At 41.0% G+C, this 10,242-nt stretch overlaps 1 protein-coding gene and 1 long non-coding RNA gene across 5 annotated transcripts in view; one reads left to right on the forward strand and one right to left on the reverse strand.

Annotated features, from left to right (window-relative positions):
• SLC4A4 (solute carrier family 4 member 4) overlaps positions 1-10,242 on the forward strand; it is a 283,730-nt gene that overhangs the window by 112,554 nt on the left and 160,934 nt on the right. The gene's annotated exons all lie outside the window — the stretch shown is intronic.
• The window catches only part of LOC120989796, a 54,098-nt gene that overhangs the window by 23,887 nt on the left and 19,969 nt on the right, over positions 1-10,242 (reverse strand). The window lies entirely within an intron of this gene.

Consider the following 10,242-nt stretch of genomic DNA (forward strand, 5'->3'; position numbering starts at 1 on the left):
GTATTTCAGTATAATAAATGACCCCCCCTGTGGTTAGGATGGAGTTTAGGGCTCTCAATGTTTTTCCCTGTACTAAAAAGAAATTGAAATATTCTAAAGTTATACAACCCTTTTGTGTGATCCGTGGCCGTATTGCGGCCCGCAAATCGCGGGCCGCAATACACGGCCACAGTTCCGTGTGAATTCCGCATCACGGATGCGGACCCATTCACTTCAATGGGTCCGCTAATCCGGAATCGCGGAACGGCCGCACGGGACGGGACCCCTCGGAAGCACTACGGAGTGCCTCCTGGGGTTACGTCCCGTTGTTCCGTTCCGCTAAAAGATAGAACAAGTCCTATCTTTTCGCGGAACGGCCGGATCGCGGACCCATTAAAGTGAATGGGTCCGCGATCCGATGCGGCTGACCTACGACCGGCGAACAAGCATTGCGGCCCGCTATTTGCGGGCTCCTTCACAGGCACGGGTCACACACGTTCGTGTGAACCCGGCCTAAGTCTGTATATGTTTTATCTTCCTATCTACAAAGACATGCAGGAGCTATGCTTGAAGCACAGACGCAGACACAAAAGACCATAATGGTGGCATTTTGGTTTATTTTCCTTTAGAAAATTGTTTCATAAGAACATACGGCATGATGAGAACTTATGATGAGTGGTGAAGAAAGTTGTGTCAAATATATTAAATAGTGCATGTCGTTTGATACACTCGGCACATCTTTAAACATAACACTTTTGCTTTAAGATATTACTTCAATTTCTTATGCCATCCCTCGCTGGAGGAAGATCTCTCCTTTTTTGCAGTTGATAATTCTGGACTATGCCTTATTAACATAACTAACCGTGCCCACGTTTCCACCCACTTTTCAAAAACGACAAGGTGAGTATAAACGTTATTAAATTGGGCACCAAAAAAAAGAGGTGCAGATGGAAGAACATGATAATGTCTTCACTTGGGTAAAAAATTATACATCCTTTCTTTTTCCGCATCTTAAATATTTATGACGTATCCTCAGAGAGGATGGGATTCCCTTGAACTCTCTTCCTCCAGCCAAGGTTTTCATAAATCTCATAGAGCATAGACCTGAATGTAGATAGTTCAGTGACCAGCTCTCTACTCATTGTCTGCCTGGAGTTCGGTTCCACTTCCTCAGCCACCTGCGGATGGTCAAGCCTAAAAAAGCTGTTGCCAAATTCACCTATAGCTACTAGAGAGGGGTCGTTGATCCAGGGAGTTATTCTGATTGCCTGATTGGAGTCGGGAAGGAATTTTTTTATTCCCCTAAAGTGAGGAAAATTGGCTTCTACCTCACAGTTTTTTTTTGCCTTCCTCTGGATCGACTTGCAGGATGACAGGCCGAACTGGATGGACAAATGTCTTTTTTCGGCCTTATGTACTATGTTACTATGTTACCTAATAGCATAGCGTAGTATTGGTAATCTCATATAATACAACGCTATAAGCCTAATAAGGGTTAGTATCTATTGTGTTGTATCTATTTGTTAAATTGATATTAATTTTCACTTTGGTGTCGTATTACAGCTGAACCTTGATGGATTTTTTACATAGGCTACCTGGGTGATTTTAGAGGGCACATACAGTATATGGCATGTGTTCACATTTTTGTGCATTGCATATATATGCAATTTTTTTTTTTTTCATTTTTATTAGCTTGAGGCAGGTCTTATGACCACTGTAGCCAATGATTGGCTGCAGTGATCATGTGTCATCCATGCTTCATTTCATCCAGTGACAAATGACTGCTGCAGTCAGTCATTGGCTGAAATGGTCATGTGACCTGTGTCAACATCCAGAGCTGGAACCTGCAAAGCTGGGAGGGCAGTGATGGAGCTGGAACTCAGCTGACGGGATCAGGTAAGTATGATACCAGCATGCATCCATCCACACTGGGGTGAGAGGGGGGGGGGGAGTCTGTAGAAAACATCCCCCAGACTGAACAATCCCTTTGATTTAAAATCTCAGTAAGGAACATTTACTTATTTGGTATCCCTTAAAGCCATAACAAAAAAGTTGTCACAGTATTTATGGTGCTCAGTGGACAGTGGACAAAAAAATCAGCATATCCCAAATTGGGGCTTAACTGCAAATCATCTGACAAAATATAAGGCCTCATACACCTATGGGGAGTATACAGCACACTATTACTGCAGCCAAACAAAGACAAGCAGGGAGGATTGGATCAGCAGCACTGGTAGCAGTGGGAAAGGATAGGTGAGTATACATCATTTTATTATTTTATCACAACTTCTGCCTTGAAGGGCATGTATTTTTAATAAGGTTGACAACTTCTTTAATATATCTTTATATTATATTGGCTAGAGCTTTTCTTTTTGTGATACAGGGCTAAAAAGCCCTGCATAAGGCCTCCTGCACACGACCGCATGGCTTTTTCAGTGTTTTGCGGTCCGTTTTTCACGGATCCATTGGTCCGTTTTTTCCGTTCCGTTTTTCCGTATGGCATATACAGTATACAGTAATTACATAGATAAAATTGCGCTGGGCATAACACTTTCAATAGATGGTTCCGCAAAAAACGGAACGGAAATGGAAGACATACGGATGCATTTCTGTATGTGTTCCGTTTTTTTACTGACCCATTGACTTGAATGGAGCCACGGAACGTGATTTGCGGGCAATAATAGGCCATGTTCTATCTTTAAACGGAACGGAAAAATGGAAATACGGAAACGGAATGCATACGGAGTACATTCCGTTTTTTTGGCGGAACCATTGAAATGAATGGTTCTGTATACGGACCGTATACGGAACGCAAAAAATGACCAGTAAACGGGGAAAAAAAACGGTCGTGTGCAGGAGGCCTAAATAAGATTTAAAACAGCTTTCTAGCAGCCTGCATCCACCACTGGAGGGAGCTATTGCACTCATTAAGCTCCTATGCTCCATCTAACTGTAGCAGCAAGTAGCTAAAACATAATGGTTTAAATCGATGTCTGTTTATGGGATTTAGAGATCGTTATGTGTCAGAAAAATGGTGCTATAAAGGAAAAGATGAATCAGAAACACAAGATTTTTGGAACTTAAAATGACACGGTGAGGAAAGCAAAATGATTAGGAAAGGCGTAGATTGGTATAAAAAGTTGTAATTGAATACATGCTTAAGGCGTTAATGTCTTTGACACCTCAAAGGTAAATTAGATTTAGTTTCAAAAAGCCTCAGTCAGGAGACTGACGTGCCCGCGAGACACAATAGTGAGGATTGTATTATTTCCTGGCAGGTGCACCAGTCGTGTTTACAAGGTAAATCTTTTTAGTTTAATACCCTATGGTTTATTAGCAGCTTGTAGAAAAGTATTATTCTTTTTCATTGTGTGTCTTTGTGAATTGTGAGAACATGTTGCACTAATATACAGGAACAGACTACTTCATGCTAGTTCCTGACTTTTCCCAAAACGTTAAAATAAAAAGTTAAAAAGCACAGAACTGATTTACTCCCTGATTTTTCTCCTTGATTTTTATTTATTACATTTTTTTTATTATTAATCACTAGTACTAGTAGTGTACCTACCATGGACGCAGGCTATGCAACTGCTGTGGGGCCCAGGGAATGAGGGGCTTCTCCTGTTCCTGACATACAGTAGATTTGTTCTTCCATCCACCATCACACGGGTGTGCAAAAGAGATTTTTTTAAAGCTTCCATTGCATTTAATAGCAACTGCGTAAAATACTATGCTGTGAGCTCCCTCTAGCGGTGGCTGCAGGCAGACAGGTTTACAATATCCTGTGTGAAGAGAAGCAGGAGATTTATCAATGTATTTATGCCAGTTGTCTGGTTTCAATCCATTCAGAAATATAGCACTTATGTCAATGAGGTGGGGGGGTGACTTTTTTATTACAATTTTTTATTATCAAAAATGGCATATACAGTAATCTAAAGGAGAAGGGTTCTTTTTATTTCACCCATGTCCACATTAGAATGGTTACAGTGGAGGATCTATAGGACTGATGGAGTCCAGCTCTCTGCTGCTTCTGTCAATCCCTTTTCTTAATCTACACTGGGGTCAATCTGAATAATTGCTGTATGATGTATACGGCCATTGATGCCACCACACACTGTACAAAATAAAGTACATTTAATATATTCTGTATTATATACAGGCACATATTACACACATTATTACATACCGACACATATTACACACATTATTACATACCGACACATATTACACACATTATTACATACCGACACATATTGCACATTACACACACTAGTACATACTACACATCACACACTAGTACATACTACACATCACACACTAGTACATACTACACATCACACACTAGTACATATTACACATCACACACTAGTATATACTACACATCACACACTAGTATATACTACACATCACACACTAGTACATACTACACATCACACACTAGTACATATTACACATCACACACTAGTACATACTACACATCACACACTAGTACATATTACACATCACACACTAGTACATACTACACATCATACACTAGTACATACTACACATCATACACCAGTACAAACTACACATCACACACTAGTACATACTACACATTACACACTAGTACATACTACACATCACACACTATTACATACTACACATTACACACTAGTACATACTACACATCACACACTAGTACATATTACACATCACACACTAGTACATACTACACATCACACACTAGTACATACTACACATTACACACTAGTACATACTACACATCACACACTAGTACATACTACACATCACACACTAGTACATACTACACATCACACACTAGTACATACTACACATCACACACTAGTACATACTACACATCACACACTAGTACATACTACACATCACACACTAGTACATACTACACATCACACACTAGTACATACTACACATCACACACTAGTACATATTACACATCACACACTAGTACATACTACACATCACACACTAGTACATATTACACATCACACACTAGTACATATTACACATCACACACTAGTACATACTACACATTACACACTAGTACATACTACACATCACACACTAGTACATATTACACATCACACACTAGTACATACTACACATTACACACTAGTACATACTACACATCACACACTAGTACATACTACACATCACACACTAGTACATACTACACATTACACACTAGTACATACTACACATCACACACTAGTACATACTACACATCACACACTAGTACATACTACACATCACACACTAGTACATATTACACATCACACACTAGTACATACTACACATCACACACTAGTACATACTACACATTACACACTAGTACATACTACACATCACACACTAGTACATATTACACATCACACACTAGTACATACTACACATTACACACTAGTACATACTACACATCACACACTAGTACATACTACACATCACACACTAGTACATACTACACATTACACACTAGTACATACTACACATCACACACTAGTACATACTACACATCACACACTAGTACATACTACACATCACACACTAGTACATATTACACATCACACACTAGTACATACTACACATCACACACTAGTACATACTACACATTACACACTAGTACATACTACACATCACACACTAGTACATATTACACATCACACACTAGTACATACTACACATTACACACTAGTACATACTACACATCACACACTAGTACATACTACACATCACACACTAGTACATACTACACATTACACACTAGTACATACTACACATCACACACTAGTACATACTACATATCACACACTAGTACATACTACACATCACACACTAGTACATACTACACATCACACACTAGTATATACTACACATCACACACTAGTACATACTACACATCACACACTAGTATATACTACACATCACACACTAGTACATACTACACATCACACACTAGTAAATATTACACATCACACACTAGTATATACTACACATCACACACTAGTACATACTACACATCACACACTAGTATATACTACACATCACACACTAGTACATACTACACATCACACACTAGTACATACTACACATCACACACTAGTATATACTACACATCACACACTAGTACATACTACACATCACACACTAGTATATACTACACATCACACACTAGTACATACTACACATCACACACTAGTACATATTACACATCACACACTAGTATATACTACACATCACACACTAGTACATACTACACATCACACACTAGTACATACTACACATCACACGCTAGTACATACTACACATCACACACTAGTACATACTACACATCACACACTAGTACATACTACACATCACACACTAGTATATACTACACATCACACACTAGTACATACTACACATCACACACTAGTATATACTACACATCACACACTAGTACATACTACACATCACACACTAGTACATATTACACATCACACACTAGTATATACTACACATCACACACTAGTACATACTACACATCACACACTAGTATATACTACACATCACACACTAGTACATACTACACATCACACACTAGTACATACTACACATCACACACTAGTATATACTACACATCACACACTAGTATATACTACACATCATACACTAGTACATACTACACATCACACACTAGTACATACTACACATCACACACTATTACATACTACACATCACACACTAGTACATACTACACATCACACACTATTACATACTACACATCACACACTAGTACATACTACACATCACACACTAGTACATACTACACATCACACACTAGTACATACTACACATCACACACTAGTACATACTACACATCACACACTAGTATATACTACACATCACACACTAGTACATACTACACATCACACACTAGTATATACTACACATCACACACTAGTACATACTACACATCACCCACTAGTACATACTACACATCACACACTAGTATATACTACACATCACACACTAGTACATACTACACATCACACACTAGTACATACTACACATCACACACTAGTACATACTACACATCACACACTAGTACATATTACACATCACACACTAGTACATACTACACATCACACACTAGTATATACTACACATCACACACTAGTACATACTACACATCACACACTAGTATATACTACACATCACACACTAGTACATACTACACATCACACACTAGTATATACTACACATCACACACTAGTATATACTACACATCATACACTAGTACATACTACACATCACACACTAGTACATACTACACATCACACACTATTACATACTACACATCACACACTAGTACATACTACACATCACACACTATTACATACTACACATCACACACTAGTACATACTACACATCACACACTAGTACATACTACACATCACACACTAGTACATACTACACATCACACACTAGTACATACTACACATCACACACTAGTACATACTACACATCACACACTAGTATATACTACACATCATACACTAGTACATACTACACATCACACACTAGTACATACTACACATCACACACTGCACATGCACTTACTTTTATGCAGGATTCCTGGGGCTTCTTCATGCAGTGGAAGGGAAGTCCTGCAGCTAGAGGGGTGGGCACAAGGAAGGGCTGAGCACCCTGTACTAGGCCAGATCCAAGCACTGCATGGCCTGACAACCCTCCCCCTCCCTCTCCGACCTCGGCCCTGACTACACAACTGCATCATTTACACCAACCCTGGGAATGTCTGGCTGCATAAACACCAGCTGCTGGATAAGAGGGTAAGGGTTAACAGGCACCACAGCTAGCCATAGAATAAGAGAGCAGAGGGGGCAGGGGGGCTGTAACTAGTCGTATTTTTCTGCCCATAAGACGCACCTAGGTTTCTGGGGAGGAAAATAAGAAAAAGAATATTTTTAACCAAAAGGTGTGCTGTGTGTTTGGTGGGTTTGGAACTAATGGTGGTCTGTGGATGGCACTATTACTGGGGATCTGTGGATGACAGACACTGTTATGGGGGGATTTGTGGATGACGGACACTGTTATGGGGGGATCTGTGGATGACGGACACTGTTATGGGGGGATCTGTGGATGACGGACACTGTTATGGGGGGGATCTGTGGATGACGGACACTGTTATGGGGGGATCTGTGGATGACGGACACTGTTATGGGGGGGGATCTGTGGATGACGGACACTGTTATGGGGGGATCTGTGGATGGCACTGTTAGAGGGGGGATCTGTGGGTGGCACTGTTATATATCTGCCATCCACAGACCCCCCAGCCCATTACAGTGCCATCCACAGACCCCCCCAGCCCATAACAGTGCCATCCACAGACCCCCCCAGCCCATAACTGTGCCATCCACAGATCCCCCCCCCCCCCCCCCGCCGCTCCAGTATACAAATATAAGATGTCTTATTCAATTAATAGTTATTAAACATGCCCCCAACTCCTAATAGTACCTTACATCCTAACCGCTTCAGTACAATGCCGGCAGGCAGGCCGGGCGGCCGGCGCGTCCCTCACTGATGTCACTTGCCTGCGCCGCCTGCTTCATTCATAAAGTAGGTGGCGCAGGCACGTGACATCAGGGAGTTACGCTGCCGCCCACCCGGCCTGCCTGCCGGCATTCTACTGAAGCTGTTAGGATGTAAGGTACTATTAGAAGTTGGGGGGCATGTTTAATAACTATTAATTGAATAAGACATCTTATATTAGTATACTGGAGCGGGGCTATACTACAATGACTGCACCGCCCCGCCGCTATTGCCGGCCCCCAGCTCCTCCTCCCAGTCCCCCCCCGAGTCCCCGCTCGCTCGTACATCGCAGCTTGCGATGTAAAACTGCAAGCATTCGCCCCATAAGACGCAGGGGCATTTCTCCCCATTTTTGGGGGAGAAAAAGTGCGTCTTATGGGGCGAAAAATACGGTAATTCCTTCAGCAGTGCCAACTTCTCTGACCAGGAACAGGCTGGGAGGAGAAGCTTTCTATCTATATATCATCATCTACAGTATCTAGCTTTCTTAGATCTATCTATCTATCTTCTATCTATCTATCTATCTTCTATCAAATCTATATCTATATCAATCTATCTATCTATCTATCTATCTATCTCCTATCTATCTATCTATCTATCTATCTATCTATCTATCTATCTATATTTCTATCTATCTTATATCTATCTATCTATCTATCTATCTCATATCTATCTATCTATATTTCTATCTATTATCTATCTATCTATCTATCTATCTATCTATCTATCTCATATCTATCTATCTATCTCTCTCTCTCTCTCATATCTATCTATCTATCTATCTATCTATCTATCTATCTATCTATCTACACTGCTCAAAAAAATAAAGGGAACACAAAAATAACACATCCTAGATCTGAATTAATTAAATATTCTTCTGAAATACTTTGTTCTTTACATAGTTGAATGTCCTGACAACAAAATCACACAAAAAAAAAAAATGGAAATCAAATTTTTTAACCCATGGAGGTCTGGATTTGGAGTCACCCTCAAAATTAAAGTGGAAAAACACACTACAGGCTGATCCAACTTTGATGTAATGTCCTTAAAACAAGTCAAAATGAGGCTCAGTAGTGTGTGTGGCCTCCACGTGCCTGTATGACCTCCCTACAACGCCTGTGCATGCTCCTGATGAGGTGGCGGACGGTCTCCTGAGGGATCTCCTCCCAGACCTGGACTAAAGCATCTGCCAACTCCTGGACAGTCTGTGGTGCAACGTGAAGTTGGTGGATAGAGCGAGACGTGATGTCCCAGATGTGCTCAATTGGATTCAGGTCTGGGGAACGGGCGGGCCAGTCCATAGCATCAATGCCTTTGTCTTGCAGGAACTGCTGACACACTCCAGCCACATGAGGTCTAGCATTGTCTTGCATTAGGAGGAACCCAGGGCCAACCGCACCAGCATATGGTCTCACAAGGGGTCTGAGGATCTCATCTCGGTACCTAATGGCAGTCAGGCTACCTCTGGCGAGCACATGGAGGGCTGTGCGGCCCTCCAAAGAAATGCCATCCCACACCATTACTGACCTAATGCCAAACCGGTCATGCTGGAGGATGTTGCAGGCAGCAGAATGTTCTCCACGGCGTCTCCAGACTCTGTCACGTCTGTCACATGTGCTCAGTGTGAACCTGCTTTCATCTGTGAAGAGCAC

The sequence above is a fragment of the Bufo bufo genome, chromosome 2 (assembly GCF_905171765.1).
Source record: "Bufo bufo chromosome 2, aBufBuf1.1, whole genome shotgun sequence".
Classification (NCBI taxonomy): Eukaryota; Metazoa; Chordata; class Amphibia; order Anura; family Bufonidae; genus Bufo; species Bufo bufo.